The sequence below is a fragment of the Callospermophilus lateralis genome, chromosome 10 (assembly GCF_048772815.1).
Source record: "Callospermophilus lateralis isolate mCalLat2 chromosome 10, mCalLat2.hap1, whole genome shotgun sequence".
NCBI classification, from domain to species: Eukaryota; Metazoa; Chordata; class Mammalia; order Rodentia; family Sciuridae; genus Callospermophilus; species Callospermophilus lateralis.
Genome location: NC_135314.1, coordinates 44,410,574 through 44,434,171, shown reverse-complemented (window position 1 = coordinate 44,434,171; position 23,598 = coordinate 44,410,574). Strand labels below are relative to the sequence as shown.

At 43.3% G+C, this 23,598-nt stretch overlaps 2 long non-coding RNA genes across 8 annotated transcripts in view; one reads left to right on the top strand and one right to left on the bottom strand.

Moving 5' to 3' along the window:
• The window catches only part of LOC143408268 (uncharacterized), a 222,394-nt gene that overhangs the window by 20,954 nt on the left and 177,842 nt on the right, over window positions 1-23,598 (bottom strand). The window lies entirely within an intron of this gene.
• On the top strand, window positions 16,526-22,006 carry LOC143408560 (uncharacterized). 2 transcript variants are annotated; one of them, XR_013092498.2, is made up of 3 exons: window positions 16,526-16,682; window positions 18,456-18,699; window positions 21,888-22,006. It is a non-coding gene; the product is annotated as an uncharacterized LOC143408560 (long non-coding RNA). The 2 variants fall into 2 exon arrangements; XR_013092499.2 differs by having other exon boundaries at window positions 16,526-16,894.

The window sequence follows — 23,598 nt, the reverse complement described above, 5'->3', positions numbered from 1 at the left end:
ATCAGGACACTGTAGAACTCAGAGAGACCTTGGTCAGCACAGCTCTCACCTGTTCATTTCACAAATGAGCAGCCTAAAGCCCAAGCTAGGGCCACATAGCCCACTTGTGGCAGAGTCAGGATGCAGACTTCACTCTCCTGACTTCTCTCCATCATACCAGAAGTTGAGCGAATGAACACAGGGATTCAGAAGAAGGGTTAAAATTGATCTTTGTGGAGGACGTTGGGCTCCTGGTTTTCAAGGACAGTTTTATGATATGTGTCAATGGTGCCTTAAAAGCTGTGATAGCTAGCTTGAATGAACTTACATAATAAACATTTATCACAGAACATGTGTCATCAAACACCTGCCAGATCTGAGTGTTGGCACCAAAGCCGCTTTCATTGTCAAAGAAGAGGGTAGAAAGGAACTTGGCTGAACAAAACTGGCAGACGTTTTTACTAGAAAATTCAGAGGTAATTTCTAGAGGAAAGGAAACATATTTTCAAAGTCTTTTATAATTTATTTAAATGTGATTGGGTGAATTTAGTAATTAAAGAAGTGAAGAGCACTGAGGACTGATGGTGCCTAAAGCCACTTCCAGACTGTACCCTCTGTCTGGTTTGGCCACAGAAGCCTAAAGATCCAGAGGCTTCCCAGAGAAACATCTGAGGTTGCTGATCTGCATCTAGGTGCCCATACACACCCCTTCTAAAGCATGCTTGGTTCTCACTGGAATCTCTTTGCATTAGCAGAACACAATCACAATCCAGAGGACATGAACTAACAAAAAAGAATCTACTGCATTAGAGATAGACCTACATCCACATAATTGCCAAAATACATGGCCCTGCTCTTGGACTATCTGCAGAGCTTTGAACTATGCTATCTGTTCTTTTATTTACTCATTTAATAGTTGTTAGGAGAGCATTGAACTAGAAAAGCTGTTGCACTTGCAGCCATAACATGCTCTTTAAACCTGATTCTGACCCAGAGATTCTCTTCATTATCTGCCTTATAGATGTCGCCTAGTTGTTGAGAATACTGGGTGGAGGAAATGTAGAACTTTGTAACCTCCATGACTGCAAAGGAGTGCCACTGCATTTCTGTGCTCAGTACCATGCTAAGAGGTTTCAAAAGAGATGAACCCTCCAGGATTTGCTACCCAGAGTTGGGAAACCGAGTCACATTCAAACAAGATGGATATATATAATCTCAAGAGTGTGAGATATTTACTATGAGATGATGACTGAAGACTCTGAGAATAGAGAGGCTGAAATGATTAACAGAGTAGAGAGGGTAGGGTTGCCTCCTGGAGGAGGTGATGAAGTGGACAGAGAAGGTGGAGAAGGTCTCTTTGGTATGGCACAACCGAGTCAACCAGTGCAGGATTTTCTAGGTAGACTTTGGGTAGACCAATCTACTTGGAATTAGAGCTCCCAGTTGGGCTGGAGCTATGTATTTGAAATTTCGAAGATTTACAGGCAAGGGAGCGTCAGAACAGTTTTCAGACCAATAGTAGGTGATGTTGAAATGACAATCAGGGTGGACTAATAGATAAAGGAGAGACTGGTGTTGAGAGATGTGAAGAGGGCTCTGTAGAAATCCAGGCTGGGGATGATGAGGCTCTACACCAGACCAACGGAAATGGAGAATCACAAACAAGTAGATGATTTTTACTGTGGGGTAAGTTATATTATTAACTGTTTCTCCTCTTCTTGGTGACTAAACTTTGGGACTTGCATTACAATGGACAACTAAAGTAAAAAAAGTAAGGAGTTTCTTAATATGACATTGGAAAACATTTTGAAAACTCAGAATATTCTCACACTATTTGTCTACTGACCAGAAAGGATGGGTAGTTGCTGGGTGATCTGTAGAATCAGAGATTATCAGAGCTGGACAGGACCATAAAGACCACTTGGTCAAACAAGTGGATAATTTAAGAATTTATGCTCTAATGTCCCCAGAAGCAGTACTCGTCTGCCTTCTCCTTGAATCTGTCTAATGAAGGCACTCACTAGTACTACAGGAAGTGCTTCCCCATTTTGGTGAAAAGAAAGGGTTGATATGTATTTTAACTGGGGAATATATTGCTCTTGTACAAAAGTCAGGTCCCGTGAAACCTGTGAAATAAGTGTTTTCATATTTTTTTCCTTCCCAGCTGACCAGTTGGATATCTTTCCAGGGAATTGATGTCAAAAATGAAATCCAGTGAGTGGGAAGGTTGACAAGATTCAGAACAGTCTTGCCAAGTAGCCAAGGGAGGAGCAAAGTTATGTCAGTTAAAAAGGGCAGACTATAGGAAATGTGTATAAGATGTACCATATATTTAGAACAGGAAAAGGCTTCAGTTAATAGCAGCTGATATTAATAAAACATAAAACAAAAGACATAATGATTATGAACAACCAGAAAAATCCTAAGGCAACTTTTCTTTTTTTTAGGTAACAGGAAAGCAAGGAAACCTATTTTATCTCATGAAGCAAATGGTCCAGTATTTGTTTAAAAAAAAAAAAAAAAATATATATATATATATATATATATATATTCTAAAAATGCTGCCACTAAACCAATAAAATTACCACTGAACCAAAGAAGGAATAATGAAAAAATGGAATCATCCTACAATTTTTGAAATGTCTTAATTGACACAGAGAAAACAGGAGATGATCTCAAATGCACTGTTGCCTTAGGATGGAAAGCATCTTTGCTAAAGCAAGATGTATCGACATAGTCTGTTTCAGACAATGTAGAATATTTTCAACATTCATCTTAAAAATTTAGAATAAAAAAGATCGTCTTTATCAGGAACATGGACAATGTTCCGTGATATCAAAACAAACCAGCAAACAAACAGAAGCAGGTCATTTTTCTCTCTTTGGCACGGTGTAGGACCATATGCTTCCAGAGATGGGGATTTAAAAATAGCCTGTCACATAGCTCACACCATAGCCCTGAGACATAACAGGATGGGGAGGATAGCCTTATGCTTAATAATAGTGACACTTCACTTTTATACTTCTTTTCAGAGTAGCCAAGTATACTTTTTAGTTGTTGTTCTCTTTTAAAAATCTAATCTTCTTGATATCCTTGTAAATTGAGTAGGAGGTGGTACAGTTGGTCCCACTTTGCAGAGACAATGAGGGGGTCATCTAAAGTAAAGTTACTCGCCTGGGATTGCAGTGATTAGAGACTACCCTGTGCTGTGTGGGTCTGACAACTGGGCCTGTGAGAGCCTCCGGTTCAGGTTCAGAGGATGTTGCACAAACAAGAGAACATTACTTCTCATCGTCTCTGTTTTGAAACGCACCGTCTGTCATTGTAAGCATTTCATCATTTTCTAATTTTAAGGCAAATTGGTTACAAGCCATAGTGACCTATATTTGCTGACATTTGAAATCAAAATCTCACATGGGTACATGCCTTACATTTACATTTACCTTACAGTCTTAATAATAATGTCATTTTTCACTTTTCCATAATGCCTTACACTTGAAAATGGTTTTCCATTCCCCATGAAAATGGTTTTCCATTCCCCATCACATCAGATCTGTGTAACAAGCTGTAATTTAAGCCGGCCAAAGTTTCGATGAAAGGGAACAGAGGCTCATGGTGTGAGAGAACCTTCCCATCTGCTAAGTGCCACAGAAAATGACCAAAGCCCAGGCCTCCTCTCTGCATGTCTGGGGAACTTTCCTGCCAGTCACGCTGCCACCTAGGTCTAAGTAATGTGTTAGACTTGGCTGCAGAGGGTATGTGCTCAGGAGCAACTCATCCACCTACTTTGTGCCTGATCCTCTGTTTCTAATTGGCTACGTAATCCTGAAGGGGGTCTCTAGATGTGGCAGGAACCAGGCAGACTCAGTAATGAGCTCCCCTGTGGACAGAAGGAGATGCTTGGCGCACTGATGGTTCTGGGTAGATAGTTTGGATGTGTGTGCAGCCCAGTGAAGTTGTGTGTTTGGCCAGCTTAACCTCCAATTGAACCCTAGCTCCCTCTCCTCTACCATAACCGCTCTCTCCAATACTCAAAGCGCCCCTGCAGCTTCCTGCTTTACAGTACCTGGCAAAAGCCCAGTCCTGGCCACATGTGATGGCTCTCACTCTTCCTTTGCTTGCACCTAAGCAGCAGAATGTTAAGAACTTTGCAGACCATGCTCATCAGCTTACTTTGAATTTGTAATCACAAATCTCTAATAGACCCTACCAGGGGAGCCTATAACACTTCTAGAAAATTCTTATCTTAGTCTCTCAATCAGTTCGTTCACATCTTTGGCTCCCTCCTTAAATTTCCACCTGCTGTACCTTAATTCTTCCTCAGGATGCTGATATTTCTTTCCTAGTATCATAGAAGAATTATTTCATCTCCCCACCACCAACTCATTAACACATCTGTCTAGGCACTTACACTGGCCCCCTCTTATTACAGCGCAGGGCGTCTCGGGCTCCTAAGGTCAGCCCTTCCATTTGTCTTCTGGATCCTATCTTCTTTTCTGTATCTCTCTCCTGCGACATCAGTTTCTCTTGTTCTGTTGTATCTGTCCCCTCAGCATTCAAAAATGCCTTGATAACAACCATTAAAAAAAATAGCATCTTTCCCTCAATCTGACTTGTCCCTTGAGTTACAACCCTGTTTTTTTTTTTTTTTTTTTATGCCTTCAGAGAAAGCTTTTAAAAATAAGATCTTGGGAGGCTGAGGCAGGAGGATTGCAAGTTCAAAGCCAGCCTTGGCAAAAGCGAGGTGCTTAGCAACTCAGTGAGACCCTGTCTCTAAGTAAAAATACAAAATAGAGCTGGGGATGTGGCTCAGTGGTTGACTACCCCTGTGTTCGATCCCTAGTACAAAAATAAAATAAGATCTACAATTCCTGTTCTTCCTTCTTCAGTTCCCATTCTCACTCCAATTTTCTTCAGACCCATCACTCCACTTAAACAGTCAGAATGTACTCAACTGACCAAATGACTCAATTTAATGTGGTTGATGTTTCATACTTCTTTAAACACTTTCTTATCCAGGCTTCTGTGATTCCATGTTTAACCTGGTTTGCCCTTAATTTTGGTCTCCTGTTCAGCTCTTCTTTCTCCACCTTGACTTTTGGATTGCTCCTCTGGTCTCCTCTCCAGTCTGTCTGAACTCTACCAGATAAACCCACTGAGTCCTGTGGTTTAAAAATGCTGTCCATCTGCAGATAACTCCAAATCTCTATCTTTAGCTGACGTCCCCCTAGAGAGCCAGACTTGACAACTCTACTCATAATTGTAAAAGGCATTTCAAACAAACCATGACCCAATCCAACTATTGACATACTCCTTCCTCAACTCCAATTCCTCCTACCTGAGTTTTCTCTATCACAGTATGTGGTATCCAGTCTCCTAACTGTTTGTGTAGGGAAAATAACCAAGAGTTGTTCTAATTTTCTTGATTCCCCGCAAATGCTGTGTTTAATCATTTTTCAAGACAAATTGACTTTATGTCTTAAATACCTGTCAATTTAGACTTATGGACCATCTCCAATGGTCACTATCTTATCCCAATCTACCATCATGTTCTTCCTGTCTACACTTTTTCTATCCCCACCCCCATAGTCAGCTTTTCACGTAGCAGCCAGACTGATTTTTATAAACCCAGAAATTGTGTCACTTCTGTCCTGGATCCTCTAACCATGAAGTATTAAAGCCCTGTATGATCTAGCCCTGATGACCCATCCGGCATCATCTCCCTTTACTCTCTGCCTCATCCATAGTGTTCATCGTCCTTTCTCTGTCTCACACTTGTCAGATAATTTGCAATCTGAGGATCTTTTTCTTCTGTTTGAATGGTCTTCCAGCTCCATAGTGGCTCCCTCCTCTTGTCATTCAGGCCTCATTACAAACATTATTCCCTTAGAGCAAGTTCACTTGATCAATTTTAGTAGTATCCCTTGCTATAAGTAAGTTTCCCCCTCTCTCACCAGAGAAGTGGTTTCGGTAAGTTGAATTTTAGTGATAATACCCTTAACTTTCATAGTAAGTCAATACAAAAATCGTTGAAATCGTTGCTACATTTCTGGAGACATTCTTTGCTGTGTCACTGAATGACCTTCTCTATCAAGCCCCATATGGGGAATTCTTTTAGGTTTAAGTGCCAGGAAAGCTTTGCTTCCCTTGAGGAATTGATAATGACACACTGATTTTTATTTTTATTTTTGGCTTTGCCAACATGAAGCTCTGAGCCAAATTTTTTTTTACTGATTTATTGTAAACATGTAAGATCGTATGGCCTGATTGTCTGTCTAGACAGCGTGGCCTAATAGGACTTTCTACAAGCATGATGATGTCCTGTATCTGCAATGTTCAATAATTAACCACTAGTCACATGTGGCTACTAAGTACTTGAAATGTGGCTGAATTTTAATTCCATAATCCATTTTATTTAATTTAAATTTAAATAGACTCCCACCTGGAGGCTACCACTTTAGTCAGCATAAGCCTGGATATCCTATGGTCTATTTTTAAAATATTGGATTGGTGTTCATTTTTATGTACTCTTCATTATTCTTTATTGTATTTTCTATAAGTTGCTTCAATCCTTTGTGGTAGGAGGGAGAAAAAAAGAAAAGGAAGAAAGCACATTTAAATGAGTGATTAACTGCAGGTGCATCAGCATGTTTATGGTTTGGATATTCAGTGTAGGTTAACAATAAATCCTGTCTCTTTTTTGAGCTCTATGGAAGGAGCAGCAACATCAAGTCTGAGACCCAAATTCATTTTCCTATTGCATATGGTGTGTGGCTCTGAGTGAACCAGAGATTCAGTGTGCTTCTATATGAAAGGGAGCTTCTGAATGGGTGAGCTGTTGACTCTGGCATCTGGGATGCCAGATGTGCAGCCATTGTTCCCAGTGCCTTGCCTTCTGAAGCCTAGGAGGCTGAAGTATGAGGTAAATAGAGCTGTCATCTCATTTAAGGCAGTATTTTAAGGCCAGTCATTGTAAACTAATTAAAAAAAAAAAAACAGCAATAGCCCTATCTTCAAAATATATTCAGGGATGGAGAATCACCCTGAATACTTGGAATTTAGATGCTTTTAACTTAGAATGAGCATAGCATTGAAATCAAAGGACTTGGATTCTGGTCTCAGCTCAGCTCTTAAGTGGCTGGGTGACACTGATCAAGTCAAAGTTTCCTTTTCCTTCAAATTAACAGATTGGATCAGATAACCTTTAATTTCTTGTCTAATATTAGCCATAGAGTAGCTAACATTTATTGAGTTCTGAGTGTGCTGAGGTGCATTACTCTATTGAATCCTACAGAGGTTAAGAATGGTTTTATTTCCATTTCAAAGACAGAAAAAGTGATGCTTTGGTGGCTCCCAACACACAGTTGGAAAATGGTGGAGTCTCTACCTCAATCCCATGATCTGACTTTGACATCCAGCTTCTTATCTGTTTTTCCCTCTCTAGAACGTTGCTGCTGGTTAGATGAGGACTTGTCCTAATCTTTTAAACCAAAGCTATCTAAGTCGTCTTAATCCTTCAAATGGCCAAGAAGTGCTTGGTACAGCCAAAAATAGTGGGTAGGTTTGCCACCAGGCAAGAGCAGCCTTGTCATTTGGCCAGTATGCTGTACAAACAACATTACTCTTTATGTATAACATGATATGAAAAACATTGGGAAACGTTTGGATTTAGATGTAGGTTCTGACTCACCAGCAGGGTTTAGCTTGGACTCTTCACAAATCCTATCACACACATTTCACAGGTTCCTATCATAAAAGTATAAATCATCCCACAAATCTCAATCATTGATTCTTGAAAGCAGTGTATATTAATCATCCTTGTATCTCCAACATGTTGATCCCAGGTCCTGATCTTAAGCTTATCCTTAATATATAAATTAGTTTGCTAACTGATAGAAAGCATTCTTAAGTTGGTTAGTGTCCTGAAAAGATAGAGTTGTTAGAGCTTTGGAAAAGTTAAATCTAACCCCAAGAGGGTGATGGTTTTTTGCAAGGTCAATATCAGCAAAATCCACGTGCCCCCACCCCCCACACTTAGACTGGTAATCAGAGATATTTCCTTGGCAGATGGGGCAAAGGAAGCATAACTGAAATTCCATCTTGCCTCTGCAGATGTCAGGAGTGATGGAATACCAACCAATGGTGAGGGAGCCTGCCTCACCTGGCTCCATCAAAGGCCACTGACCCATGAGAACCATCCAGCCTGCTCTGAGCCACACGCCTGGGGGCCACAGAAGCATGCAGGAAAGGGAGAGGAAGTGGAAACGTGTGAGCAGAGGGTTGAAAGCAATGTGCTCACCACCGGAAAAAAAAAATAAAAATAAACACACTCAGAAATAGTGTAACTGATATGCAAAGAAGATCAAAACAAAGGTTTTAAAATATCTTGGCTGCTTTAGAGGAGGTGAGGGTAGCAAATGAAGCAAGGTTGCAAATGTGTTAGGGGAGGGGACAGGTTAGGTGGATAATTCACTGTGGCCTGCCAGGCCATGGGAAATCTGCCACCCAAGGGTACTTCAAGTGAAAATGTGGCACTTATGTGTGGAATGTCTAAGAGATGAACTCATGAAAGCAGAGTAGAATGGTCATTTCCAGAGGCTGTAGGGTGTTGGAGAAACTTTAGTCAAAGGATACAGAATTTCATTTGGGAGAAATCAATTCAAGAATCCCATTGCACATCACGGTGCTGATAGTTAATAATGATATATCTTATTCTTGATAATTGCTATGAGAGTCGTTTTTTACTGTTTTTGTCATGAATAAAATGATTAGGCAATGTGTGTGTTAATTAGCTTAATTCCATCATGCCACATGTATATGTACATCATAATATCACATGTCATAATGTCATAATGCATACAAATTTAATTTTTCAATTAAAAATAATAAATAAACAAAACCAATATGGGTATGTATATTCCCAATGGTATGGACTCAGGAGAAAGATCCTGGGTATTCCTCATCTACAGACTTCTCCCTCCCTCCCAACCCTCTTGCTGTTCTCTAAGACTCTACCCCATTTGAAGTCATGGACATTTGTCCCAGGGCAGGGCATTGAGCCTCAGGCCAGCAGTGGAGGCACCAGGAAGTCCACCCAACTTGGCTAAACTTCAAGACTCAAATTCCAGTCTGGAACAAATGTTCCAGGACTAAGCGCTGGGGCTGAGCAAACTCGGGAAAGACAAACTGTCCAATCTTGCAATGTGAAATTCCCTTTCCTGAAAGTCTGTCATGAAGAGCTGCACAAATGTACTCTCTTTAAAGGGAAAAGGTTTTATCTTGAAACTGGTTCCTGAAATGAGAAACCAAAAGGTTAGTGATGGCTGTGCTGGCTGTTTTTAGCCTCCCTCTGCCAGTTTAACCAATCCTAATTATAGTCCCAGGATCATGGGACATTTCCAGCATCAGAAGGCCATCCGTCAACAGCATAGGTACAAAAAAAAAAAAAAAAAAGCATTTTCTCTCTACAGATCCTAATGATCTCATGCATTTTAACAAGAAATGAAGGGGCAGAGTAGTCAGTGGTGGCAGAAAGGGTAGCCTTAGCTTTGGAAATTAATCATCTCTCATATAGAACTAGCATTTTATACTTACAAAGCACTTTCATACCTATTATCCAGTGAGCTGGGATAAGCAGGGACACATCAACATTTTCTAATCAAGAAGACTAAGATTCCCAAGCAAAATGGCTAAGGTCACCGTTGGTGACCCATAGTACTTGGGATGAGTCTTGAGGAATCAGAGATGAAAATGAGGCTTTTTCACTCTGAACTTGACAAAGACAGTATATTTAATACTTTAATGATGGAACACAATTTTTAGGCTTTTGATTCAGCATTTTTTCTTCTTTAGTGATCTAATCCTGAGAAGGAAAGTTCGATATCAGACTCTTATTGAACCTGATATTTGACAGATCACCAGCAATAGATACATGTAACCAACCTCTTTCTAACAGCAAAGTCTAGGCTTGGGCTGATGGGAGCTGGCCAGTAAAGGCAGACTTTATCCTACCTGATGAATGTTTGCTCTCTTGGTCCAGACAGGACAGCAATATGGTTGACACAAGCTATGGGATTTTGGAACGGAGAGTTCACTGTGATCTGGGGGTACCCAGGGGTGTTCTAGCAGAACGTAGTTCTTAATAAGGCAGCATATTGAGGATAAACCTGTGTTGAGGCAGAGAACAACAACAGGATAAAGGTCCAGATGTTTAAAAAATGGTAAGACCCTACCAGGCTGAAAAGAGTGGAAATGGTCAGGGAGGCACTTTGAAGTCACACTGTGGAGGACAGCTGAATCATTGGAATTTTATCCTGTGGGAATTTGGGAGATGTTGAAGATACCTGAATAGGAGAGTACTTTGAGAAGAATAGTGTTCTAGAAAGCTCCTTTTAGCTGGATGGCAGGTGGTAATAAAGGAAATAGCCAGTAGAAAAAAGGGGAGCACTGAGCTTGGAGTCAGGAGGTAGAGTATACTGCTTTCTGGCTGTGTAATCTTGGTCAGGTCAGTTCTAGATATAAGCATAAATACATATGATAATTCGCCGATCTAATGTGCACATCTGTCCTGCCTACCCTTCAGGGAGGTCTTAGACATCACATTCAACAAGCGAGGTTAAAATACTTTATAAATTATAAAACTGCAGAACAAACATGGGAGATGATGGTGCAGACTGGCAGATGTGATGGCGGCCTTGGTTGGAGACCTTGGGGATGAGTGTTTGGAGGGAAGTTTGAGTGAATGCCAAGTCGCAGTTTGGGGAGCATCTACCTTCTGGAGGGATAGCTCTTTCCTTCCCAGTACGTGTCACCTGGCACAGACTGAACTAGAAGAAGACAGGGGTATATTAGGCTAGTAGTTGAGAGTCAACAGTCAGAAATCCCTGCAGTTGCTAGTGACTTCCTCCAGGGAAGGAGAAAAAAATACAAAGCTAGCTCTTCAACCTTGAGCTTGAAATCAAAATAAACAGCTGGGTTACTGTTTTGCAGAGTAATTGTGAAGGGCAAGGAAGAGTCAGTTTGCACAAGGCGATTGCTCAATGGAAAGGTCCTGCCAGAGGAGGCATCCAGCACAGTTGTTGTAAGGGCTGCTCAGTGGAAAGCTGCCTTGGACGAGTGGACAAGAAGGGTTAACACAAGCCAGTAGGATGGAAGTGGCTGAGCTAAGACTAGGTTAGGAGGGTTGGGAGAGACACATCCGGGCCTTTAGCCAGGCCTGGGCTTCAAGTGGAAGCATTTCACAACTTTATTTCTCCATGGGTTATGTCCTTGGATTGAACAACCAGTGGGCATCTTGGGGTAGTGGAAAGTGCAGGGGACTCAGAGCCAAAGTGCTGCCTTGCAGGCCTGGCTCCTTCCCTGCCTGGTGGTGTGACCTCTTCTCTCTAGGCCAGGGTTAGACTAGACTAAATGACCCCTGGGGCTCTTTTCAGATCTAGACCCCTGGGAGGTGCGGGGCGCAGGCCCAGCCTGTCTTCAGAGAGGAGGGCTACTGTGAGTGAACTTGACCTACACCCCAGAGCAGCTGAGTTCTGTGGCCAGGCCTTAGCTTTGGCCCAGATGGTAACATGGGGAATTTCAAATGAGGTCATCTTGGGGCAGAGACAACTGTGCGCCTGTTGACCAAGGTTTTGGATCAGATGAATCAGAAAGCTAGGACCTTATGAATTCATGCTCACCAACTATGGAGCTCTGTGAAACCAGTGGGAAAATTCCCCTAATCGACATCATGTCTCAGGCAATGTTCTCCCTTTAAACCTTGAAGAGCATAAGCTACAGATCTTTCCCCTTCCACTCCTTCTCTTTCCCCTTCTTCTCTAGTCTTCTTTCCCCCTCCTCCCTTCTCCCATCTCCCAAGCAGATTCTCAATGATACATGTACTTTCTGTCTTAGACTCTCTTGTCTTTGTTCTTCCTGGTGAACAAGAACATAACTGGTCCAGTTTGGGGAAGTAGAGTGATGGGGCATGATGCCAAAGTTCACAAAGCTGACCAATTTGTCCCTCTGCTGGCTCAAGTTGAGTTGTGGGTCCATGTCGGCAGAGAGGTTCCACAGTGAGCAGCTCTATCTCATTTCTGGAGATGGGCCCCAGTTCTCCATAGCACTTGAATTCTCTGGCCCTACTTATGGGATCCAGAGGAAACTTCAAACAAAACAAAACATTCCTGAGAAGCTACTACTCATTATTTTTAGAGGTGGCAAAGGGTTCAGAGGTGGGTCAGTCATAGTTCTTACTTCTAAGGGGAAAGATAAGTGGGCAAGTCACTTTGTAAAGCCATGCAGAATATGGGGATGGCCGGAAATACAGGGAGATTTCAGAAGAAGAAGAAACAGGGCTGATGGGAGGTCAGAGAAGGCTTTGTGGAAGGGATGACAGAGATAGAAGTGTTGTCAACATCATTATTATTTTGATGGTTAGATTAAGACTCACTTTTATTTGGCTCCTAAAATGTTCAAGATAGTGTGCTATTTCTTAATATATAATCTTCAATGAAATCCTACCTCTAAGATAGCATCATTTTTGTAGATGAAGAAAGTGAATCTCTGAGAGGTCAAATAACTTTCCTAACACCAACCAGAGCACCTGGTTTCTAGAGCCCATGCTTTCTATGGAGTTTTGGAGGTGAGATATTCTTATTGGAGGATAAAGAAGGATAGATTGGAGTGGGAAAACACAGTGTAATTTTGCTTAATCATAGAATTAAGCCCAGAGGGACTTGAGGACTAGTGAAGAGGTTGACTTTGTCCTGGAAGGTACAGTGGGACAGGGAATGTTTGAACCAGACAGTGACATAATCAAAAGCTGGCTTTTGGAATGGTCATTCAGCTGCCAGTACTGGACGGGTTGCCAGGAACATGGAAGGTGAGGGGGTGGGCTCAGAGCCTGGAGTATTACCTGGGTGATAGGTAATGAGGGCAAAAGCTGGGGGCGCAGAAGGGAGGGAGAATCAAGTAGCACTTGTCCTTCCATTCCCTGCTTATTGCCAAGGGCATAGCAAGCAGAGAATAAAGTTTCCACTCTGATGAGTCTCCACAGGTGTTTAGAGAGCTTTCCTGTCACTCAAGACTCATGTCATGAGGTGAATAACACTCTTTCCTCATTTTCAGGGTACAGCGCACCCTCTGAATTAAATCCTTTTGTCCCCATTCAATTTGTACCTTTTCTTATTCATTCTTGTCTCCCCACTCCCAAAACACCAAGAAAGCGGAACCAAATGAATCATAGAGTTCTTTTAATGGAATCAGAGTCTGAAGGAGAATATCTGGGTGGAACCAAAGAGAGGATGCTCTGAGTCACCAGCCACCCTCAGGAGATCACACGCAAGGTGGATCAGAAAGGCTGGGAGGGAGGGTGAGAGGTAGAGTGGCCAGCAACTGTTCAGTGCGGGGATGTCTGACAGAATCTCAGAGGCTCTGTGATGAACTCTATTTCCAAGATCTTGAGGATACTCCTGCAAAGATGGTGGTCAAAACCAAAACGAAAGCCGCTGAGATTCTTGATTCAGCCAGTAATCATGTTCTTCCCTGGCACTGCCAGAGGGCTGCTTGGACATCAGAGTGCAGTACAGAGTGGTATTTCCAGGCTTAACTCCCTTAGCAAGGAGGGCTTTCACCAGTGTTGGGAAAGAAAGGGAGACTATAATCTAAGCTGCAAATGCCCAGGGTAGGGTGGGGAGTTGGGTGGTATATAACTGAGATTCAGCTCCTGTCATCTTAGTTTATTAACTTTACAAACATGGTACTTGTCATTTGCCTGGCATGTTTAAAGCATTTTATAAGGCATTCAATTCTCATAACAATCCCATAAGGCAAGGACCTTAACCCCTTTTACAGAAGAGGAATCTGAGATAATGAAGCAATCTGGCCGAGGAGATTTGGGAGAATCCAGGTTTGATCCCAAGAAGTTTGACTACAGAGTCCAAAGTTTGAGCTCCTATCCTATGTCACTCTTTATTATGGTTTCCAGTCTAAGACTCTGGTACCCCTACACAAAGAAAGATCAGATCGATTCATTTCTAAAGTTGCACCCACTTTAGATTCTCAAGCTCTGTGTAACTCAATGGAATCAGTAAGTGGTTAGGACGTAGGCTGTGAGTTTTCAGTGGGCTGTTAAGTATGCCTTTGGTGTGAGACCAAGTTCTAGTATTAGTTTCCACCATGCTGACAGTGAATCGGGTGGGTCTGTGACGCATTGTAGGGCCCCAGACCTTCACATAAGGGACTTAGAATTGATACCAGTTTGCAAACTCTGATTAGATTGTGAAAACAGTGCTCAATCTAAGTAAAGAAAGGTGAGATGGGGAAGTAATCATGAAGAGTTGGGCTGCAGGGTATGATGATTCAGTGAGATAAGAATAGGAGAAAAAGCTTGGCCCTGAACACTGGCCATAGGAGATGCCTAGAGCCTTCAGTTTCCTGAGCAAGGCAGATTATTAGTTGGTAGCAATGGAGTTACTGGAATTGAAGAAATATAACCTTTCTAGTGACCCAAATGTAAAAGCCTGCATGATAATACAATCTCAAATCTTCTACTTTGTTAGTCATTCCATAGGAAAAGGCCAAATTCACATTACAGATTCCCTGGTGGGAAGGCAGCAGATGTAATGAAATGAACACTGGTCTGGTGTTAGGACATCCAGGTTTTAACCCTGGATTTACTTCTAACAAGGTGAATGGCATTATGTGATTTGTATTCCTCCTTGGTCTCAGTTTGCCTGTAATGACAGTGACTTTTTATTGAGTACTTGCCATGCCAGGCTTTGTTCTCAGGGCTTGACATATATTGCCATATCTAATTCTTGGAGAAGTTTCGTAGACACTATAATTATTGCTGTAACCCAAAGGAAACAAATAGAGCTCAGGGAAGTTAAGTAACTTATGTTGGAAATTTGTCCCAGAGAGTTTCATCACCCACCATGATTAGTTATTTGTGCAAAGATGGCCCTTCCAAAAGCAGCTAGTGACTTTGGTAGGCAAAGACTCTAGATCGAGGCAATGTTTTATCATACATTTCTTTCAGTGAAGTGTGTTGGCTTCCACCAACCCCTCTGGATGCTCAGCTCTGGGACTGCAGGACATCATCACTGTCTTCCTAGTGATATGCACAGTAGGTCTTCAGTGGCTATTTGTTGAGTGAACATATGGAAGAATAATTGAACTCAGCAGAGCAGAGAAGCAGATGAAGTGATGGGAAATATAAAGAGGCTGAACGGAATGATCTTGGTAGAGTGTGACCTGGTCCAGTCTGGAAGCTGAAGAACTTCACTAAGAGTCAAGGTTTTGACTTTCAGTTTAAAATCTGCAATGTGGCACATGATCTCTTTGTAACAAATAAGACATATTTTGGTCTCACCATTTGAAAATGTCTGCTGAAGCTTGCCTTCCAAAGTCTGGGCTGCTATAGAAGAGCTTTCAGATCTGAGCCCAGTATCACCAACTCAGGGAGGCTTCAGCAAGCCCATTACTTCTCTGGGTTGGCGTTTCCTCCTCTATCCCATTGGGGTTTGGATAAGCTCCACACCTGTAGAGCCTACAGTAGAACTTTTCTTCCTTTACAGGCAACTTGTCAAGCTTCAGTCTTTCCTGCCACCTGTTGCCGAAGCTTACCTGTCCCATGTCCTATGTACCGAGGATTCTGTTCTCAGCCAGTGATATTATCATTAGTTATTCTGATGACTGACTACACCTGCTGGTGTGTTCTCAGGTATTTGTATGCCTTGTCCTCATAAAATATTCACAGTTTACCATGTCCTTGAAGACATCATTAATGATGGGACTTTTAACCACTTAATGGGTTTGTGGGAGAAAGATTGCTAATTACAGATGACAGGGGACAAAAACACTACCTTGTTCTTCATCTCATTTGATTCTCACTTGGGTGGGTCCTGTCACTAGCAAGTGCAGGTGCTTTGGTACTGTAGGAAGAGGTTTGGGAAGAGACCTGTGTGATCCCAGCTTTTCCAGTACCTGTGGGACCTCTTCCTCACTTTCTTTTTCTTATGTATGAGAGTAGGTTGACCAGATCTCTCTAGAGCTTCTCTGGCTTCAACCTTTTACAAATCTAGATGAACTGGGCTTTGTTCTACAGAGAACAGATGCAGCTTATGTGGTTCACACTGTTTGGAATCCATGACATTCATATATAGTTTCCCTAAGTGGTGTCAGTCTATCCTGAGAGAGGCAGTGAGAAGCTGTTATTTTATTGTTATTATTATTCTCAAATTACTGACAATAACAAAGAAATTCTGAATGATTAAATGAATTATAAAAGGGCAGTTGCTGTAATTGGGCAGAATGGTGGAACTGGGATTTTAACCGAATACTGGAACCCTGCTTGTACGGCTCATAGAGTTTCTCAGGAGTTGTTGGTCTGGTTTTTCTTGGGCTCCCTTGAGGTTCAGGGCCAGATTGACTCCCAGAGAGTTGCAGCTGAGCTCAGGAATGACTGCCTTTTGGGAGGGCAGGGTTACCCATCCCCCACAGGTCCGATGTCCTAAGATCCTGGACCTCCTCCCCCTCCCCACCTCACTGGCTAGTTTGACAGGCAGCACTCTGCACTGGGTGTTCTCTGTTTCACCCTCCAAATCCATTCTCATCCATTTTTTCCCCAGGATCTCCAGGAGGCTGACCTTGGATATCAGTAGATTCACTTGTCTCCTGGCTCCTGGGTAGAGTCAACCCAGCATTAAGCAGGTGATTAAAAGGTAGGATAGGGGAGAACTATGCTTATTTCTTCCCCTAGCTCCCTCTTTGCTGACTGCAGGTTGTCCAGTGGCTGTTTCCTCTGCTGAAGTCCATAGCTGTGATTAGGCAGCCCTCTCTTAAGCTTACCAGCACTTTGCAGATTCTGGAAACCACCACGTCCTTCATGCTTTCAGGCCAAGGGCTGTAAAAGCTCCCACTTGTAAGCCTCAGGGTATGTGTGTTACCATCTCTTGTTTTTCCTTATCCATGCCTGCACCTTTGTAAATTATCTAGTTTATCTCACTTCCCATTGAGTGTGCCCTCTGCTTCTTGCCAGGATCAAGATCAATACAACCTGTTTCATTCTTTCTTGTTTCCAGTCTTTCATTTCTTAAGAGTGTTTATGACCCCGTGCTTTTAATATGAAGGGCTGTAGATACTTCTCCTTGCAATGTTTAACCAAGAATTAGACCAAGCTAGAGGAAGAAGCAAAAGGTTGTGGCTGCATGGCAGGGGAGAGAGTAGGGTGATAATAAAGGGCACTGAACTTGGACCTGAACATTGAAGACCCAGGTGGACCACTTGCTGTCAAAATCATCTTGCCAAGTTACTTTTCACTAAAAAAAAAAAAAAAATTAAGAAGAGTTTATGACTTATCTTCCCCATATGCTTCTTGGGAAGACCAAATGAGGCAAGGCCATATGAAGTATTCTGCAAATGCTGAAACATTTTCTTAGCATTAAGTGTTACTGTTGTTGTTTTTTTGTTGTGTGTGCATTCAGACAAAATCCTCAAGAGGCCATGCACTGCATTTTCCAATGTACTCAGATTTCCCCTTCACCTCTGGGCCTCCTGGATCAGGAGAACTGGCATTTGTGGAATCCAAGATTAATGTCCAGAGAGGGTTGGCTAAGCATGGGCCCACATGGCATAGCTAAAAATACTCTTAACCTCAGTGGGAGCATCTCAGTCCCTAAAGGGGGTGGGCCTGGAGGATAGAGGGTGTGTGAGGGGAATGACCTCCATCAGCTGGGGCTAGGAGAGGACAGGGAGAAGGTGGCTGACACCAGAGCCTCCTTTCCAAGTGCCAGTTAGTGCAGTGGCTGATTACTCTCTGTCGGTCTTCTGTGCTTTGCAGTGGCAGGTGGGGTGGGAGGAGGCTGACCTGAACCTTTTGTACTTTTCTGTTGGAGTGAAGCCTATGCCTCTCAGCTCTTCCTCATGGCCAGGACTCTTAGGAATTTTCCCTGACTGCCAGTGGAGATGATAGACACTTAGAGTCAGAAGGAGGTAAGAAGGATGTAATCCTAGGATCTTGACTTGGAGTTGATTGTAGAGGCTGACTTTAGCCCAGGGAAGCAGAATCTAATCCAAGAGCTTGGATTTACTATCTCTGGGGCTGGGGAGAGGCAGGCTCACTGTTTCCCTAATCTTAAAACCCAGTGATTTGCAAACTATAATTCTTAGAGCTCCAGACCCTTGCTACTAAAAATTTGGTCCATGGATCAGTGGCATAGACATCAGCTAGGAACTTACAAAAAATGCAAGGTTTCAGGTCTCTTCCTAGATCTCTAAGTTGGAAACTGCATTTAACTCAGTCCACTATGCATTAAAGTTTGAGAAGCACTGTTTTAGGATCCTTCTGAAATCCCTAAGGGGATCCACAATGGGTGGGCTCCAATTGTACCTATGAGGTCTTATAAGTGATTACATTTGAAAAAAATGGTTCCAATTGCATTTAGAAAAAGATTTTAAAAATTGAAACCAATGTTGTCTTTTCCTTTATCTTATAGAACAAAATTCTGCTGACAATAGGGCCCTATCTCTCCTTCTGGGGCCAGGTGTCACACTGCCCTGCCCTGTCCAAGCCTTCCTCGACTGAGTCCTGAGTCCTTCATGTCCTGCACATGCTTGGTGCAGGGAAGAGGCTGCTCCATCAAGGAAGGGCAATGTTAGGAGATTCGTGGGACCTCGGATTAGTTCTCAAACCTTGTCATTCCCAGCTCTGAAGATTCCACGTTGACTAAGTGCTACCTGGTGAGATGCTAATGATATGAAAGGAGTCTGTCACGACCTGGGAGTTTAGGATTCAGCTTGATTCTCTGAACGGGGAGGGTAGAAGGGTGCTGGAGCTTCCTTCTCTGTAGGTGGAATTATGCAGGGAGCTTAGTGTTTGTTGTATGAGGAACATCCTGGCAGGATCGGAAGGAGCGCCAGGAGCTGAGAAGAGATAAGCCTGCTTCCAGCTGGGATCTGGGCACAGCCTGGTGGCAGCAGGTTTTCAGGATTTCCAGAGGGAGTGCTTGGCGGTAGCAGCAGTGTCTTTTCAGAGCCACAGTTTTCTGCTATTATAAGTAACTGTGATTTGCATTCCCTTTGCATCCTAACCTGAAGGAGCGCAAAACATTCGCTATTGAATCCCCCAGGAACAACCTTACACAAGTTCCCTTAGAGGCAATATTCATGGCTTCTATTCTACAGAAGGGGAAACTGAGGCTCTAAGAGGCCATGCAAGGGTACCACCTCCATCTGGGATGAACCAGGACTAGAAAACTCTGGGAAGAATCAAGTGCCTGACATAGCCTCAGGGTCTGGCCCCAAATTCTTGCTGGCCTGAACTGCAGCTTCTTCTCACCGAGCAATCTCTTCTACCCAGAGCATCCTCCCCTGCCTGCCTAGGATACTTTGGACCCTCTCCTTATGTGGATATGTTCCCTTCTCTACTATTCTACCTCTATGTCTCCAGATACATATCTCTGCTTTTCCCTGTGACACAACTGTCTTCCTTTGATTGGAGTTATCTGATAGTATGCTCCTTGGCCACCTGTCTACTTTTTAAACTTTGAAGACTGGGGTACAGTTCAGCCTCTTGGATCCCAGCACAGTGCTGTCCTAGGAAAATTCTTGGGCAATGATGAATCCACAGAAGACTAAAACATGAGCTAGTGGAAGAAGCAGAGAGATTCTGCATTTATAGATTCTCATGGGTGAAATGGTCATGTCATTCAACAGTTCTGATCCTATGGAGGGTGGAGGGGCCCATGTTAAAAAGATTTGGAGCAGAAGCTGCAGTTCCCCATGAAAAACAATGAACCGTCATGCTAGTTTACTGCTGTGATTTAGAGAGGTCTTGAGAGTCACAACCAGGCACAAGTTTCTGACCCAACATACTTGCTTTTTCCCTGAGTAACCTGTAAAAATATGAGAATACTGAGATAATTAATCTCTCAGAATTTTTTGGAGATTAAATAAGGGGAAGTGCATGCTAAATGTTTGCCAGAGAGGTGGCACCTTAAAAGCCTTTCCTGTGTGTCAGCTACCTGTTCCTAGCTCCTAGGAGAAGTCATCTTTTTTTTTTTTTTTTTTTTTTTTTTTTTTTGTCCTGGAGCTAAATAATGCCTGAGAATGAGAGAAGAATGACAGGAATCCCCAAAGTTGGAACTGAGACTTTCCTTTTGGGATATTAATGCTCTGGATCTTTGGAAATGATTATCTAGGATACTAAACACAAGGATTTTAAAAAAAAATGGTGTCTGATACAGCCCCATGCCAACACTTCTTTAGTTCCAATTATGTAATTATTCACTAGTAAGTCAGGAGCCAAGTGAAGCGGCCCCTGGGCCATGGTCTCCACCCTAAACAACTTCTGTTTAGAAAGCCGAGGTTGTGGGGTGGAAAGAATACTGTTGTGGGATCCTCAGAACCTGGGCTTATTCTCTGCCTTACCTGGTGATCATTTATTCCCTCTTGGGAATTTGGCTTCGGCTTCCTCATCTGTCAAATGAGGGTACTAGAGTAGATGCCTCACAAAGTCCATCATGCTAGTTTGTTGTGGAAAACCGGGACCTCCATGGCCTCTGCTCTCCATGCACCTCCATTTCTCTTGCTTCTCTTCATGTCTACCTATCCTAGGGAATGAGACTGGAAATTAATGAGAACAAGCCTGTCATTTCAATGCTTTTCCTAGTCACTTATCTTTTTCTAGCTGTAAAAACAGCTCAGCAAGTAGATAAGGTAGATGTCCTTCTAATCCCTATTTTATAAAAGGTACAACTGAAACCCAAAGAGTGCAAGAGACCCAAGGTTCCTTTGCTCAGTAGAGACAGAGCCAGCTTTTACTTTCTCTGCTCTGATTTTTTTTTTTTTTTTTTTTTTTGCCAGTGACTTCCAGGACTGTTGGTGGTTATAATGCTAGATAGGTTCCCCAGGTCCAAGTGGAGCCCCTTCTTCCTCCCGACCTCCCTTCCTTTGCACAGGCTCCAGTTGTCTTTGTCCCTCTTGCTTGGCCATCCTGGAAGAATGTGATTCAGTGAAGCTAAGGCCAGATGAATTGACTGAGAGAAGTCTGCCCAGGGCTCCACCTCAATCCCTCCTCCTCTTCCTCCCCCATCCTGTGCTAAAGTCCTTGTTCAGGTTTCACCTTCTGAGCAAACTTGCATGTGAGAGCCTGGATTGTTCTCTGGGGATGCAGATGAAGAGCGCTGAGGACGGAGACGGTGCCCGGGGGCAACCTAGGCCAAGTGTGACAGTGAGACTTCTGAGCTGCATGGTTGACCTGCTCTGATAGGTTGAAGACAAGTAACTGGGCAGAAAGTCATGCACCAGGAAGATAAACAGATAACTTCCAAAGAGGGGGCAGGGAAAGCGAGTCGAGGCCTACAATGAAAACAGGTGTATGAGATACAGCAGAGAATTAGTCAAGGAGATTTGGAAGAATTTCAGCATTTCTGAATATTTCTCACGCCCCTTTCTTCCCTCCATTTTTACCGCCTCCGCCCTCTCACATCTCACTCAGGTAGTTGCAATAACCTCCCAACTGGCCTCCCTTCCCGGTCTCCTCCTGCTCCATTCCGCCCCACCTGGAGCCCAACCTTCCTGTTCTGTGCTCCCGTCTGTGCATGTAGCTCTACATCCTGGGTGAACTACTCACCTTCCTTCTCCTGTACTTTTCCATCTCCAGTTTTTGCTTGTATGTTTTCCCCTCTGCTCAATTCTTCTAGCCCAGCAAGTGCAAATCCAACTTCATTCTTTAAGGCCCACTTCCAAGTGACAGCTCCCCTGTGACATCTTTCCTGAACCTCCCCTCCTCTTCCCTCCCAGGGGAGCTTCCTCTTCCCACAGAGTATATGTAATATGGGATTGTTTGGCCTCCTCTTTTAGGGCTTTTATTGCCATTTGCCTGGTATTGTTGTTGTAACTATTTCTCTGTGTGTCTCCCTCCCTAGCTACACGAGGATGGAGGATTGCCTTGCATTTGGACAAGTGAACACTCTCAAGTTTGTATTCCCCACTGTCTGAACTGCCAATGAGTTATTTGATGAATTAATAAAGATAAAATAAAGGAGTACTTGTTGGGACAGGAAACAGGAGAGCTCCAGCATCTGAGCTTCAAATAAGGTTAACTATAAATCTCAAATTAATCTGATTGGGGTACACAGTTGAGGGAATGCAAATAAATACATTCAAAGAATGGTGGATCAGAAAGAAAAAAAGCCGAGCAAGGGAGTGCAACCCAGGGGACCTAGAAAATAGGTAAAAGGGAAATGATGGTGTTTATTTTATGCTTGGTAACAGGAGAAGTCAACAGGAGCTGCAAGAAGCTTCTTGGGGTGGGACCAAATGAATCATAAAGCTTCCATTTAACCCTTAAACAGCTTGTGCATCTTCTCCAAGGCAGGAACCTAGGAAAGAAAAGGTCTGGCACCCTAGTGGGCCTTAGGAATTACTGAATCCATTACTGAAACCTGTTCATATTTAGTATTTGCCTTGAACTAGGCCAGTGAAGTCTGTTAACATGGTCACATCACACATCCTTGCCCCCAGAAGTTCAAAGTCTACCTGGATGACAGTGTTCCAAACAATCCTGACCAAGCCCTACTATCAACTGTGCCTGTGAGATGTATAAAATATGAGTGATATGGAAGAGGCCACAAGAATTCCAAATGGGGTGCCGGAGCAAGGACAAATGAGGGAAGACTCATGGAGAACATGTTTTAGAATCAGAACTTCAAGAGTTTGCCTGACTCCCACCAGTCTCCAGAGGTGGTCTGTGAGGAGCCACAACAATGCGAGCTCATCTTTCTCAAGACTACTGAGCATCCAGGGACCAGTGTTTATCTATTAGAATGAAGAGTGTGTGTGTGTGTGTGTGTGTGTGTGTGTGTGCTGCATAGGAAGGCCAAACAGAACTATGACATGGAAAACCCAACTGAAAATGGAAAGCAATCATCCTTCGCCCAAACTCAGCCCTGCGTGTGCAGGTGAAATGCAGTGGGGTGGGGGGTGAATCCCTAAGGAGGAGGGGGTTGGATAGGGAGCCCTTTCTTGGTTACTCCTTGGCTTAGGAAACTTGAAGTCTAAAAAGAATGTGAGGAAGGAGGGCCTTTGTTCTTTTGGCGGACCTTATTCAAGCATCGCCTCATCTGCATAGGTAAATGGGAGAGGTCAGCAGTGCAGGGCGAGGCAGCTGTGGCCCTGCAGCTGGGGTGGAAGGGCTGCAGTGACAGTGGCGGGGAGTCCCCCAGGCTGCTCTGGGCTGCAGCACCCTCACTGGGGCTGGGTGCAAGAGAGGAGGGAACGGGAATGGAAGGGAGAAAGAGACTGTGTCCAAGGGGAAGGGGTCCTAGGTGTCATCTTTGCCATCCCTACTATTTTACACACTGGGAAATCGAAGTGAAGAGGAGCTTATCCAGTTATCATTGGTGACTGTCAGAATGTTGGCCAGAAGCAATGTCCCTTGACTTGAGGGCTAGTAGTGTGTTCTTTGTCTTTGCAAAGCTGGGGTGAAGGGGAGGTAGAAAGGGACAGAAACGTAGAGGTCCAGAACTAGAGGTGAAGGGCCCCAGGCACCCCACCAGACAGGCAGGTGCTCTTTCTTGGAAGCTGTTCTCTGCAGGTCTACTTTGGTCTTTCGTTCTCTCAAACTCAAACTAACCA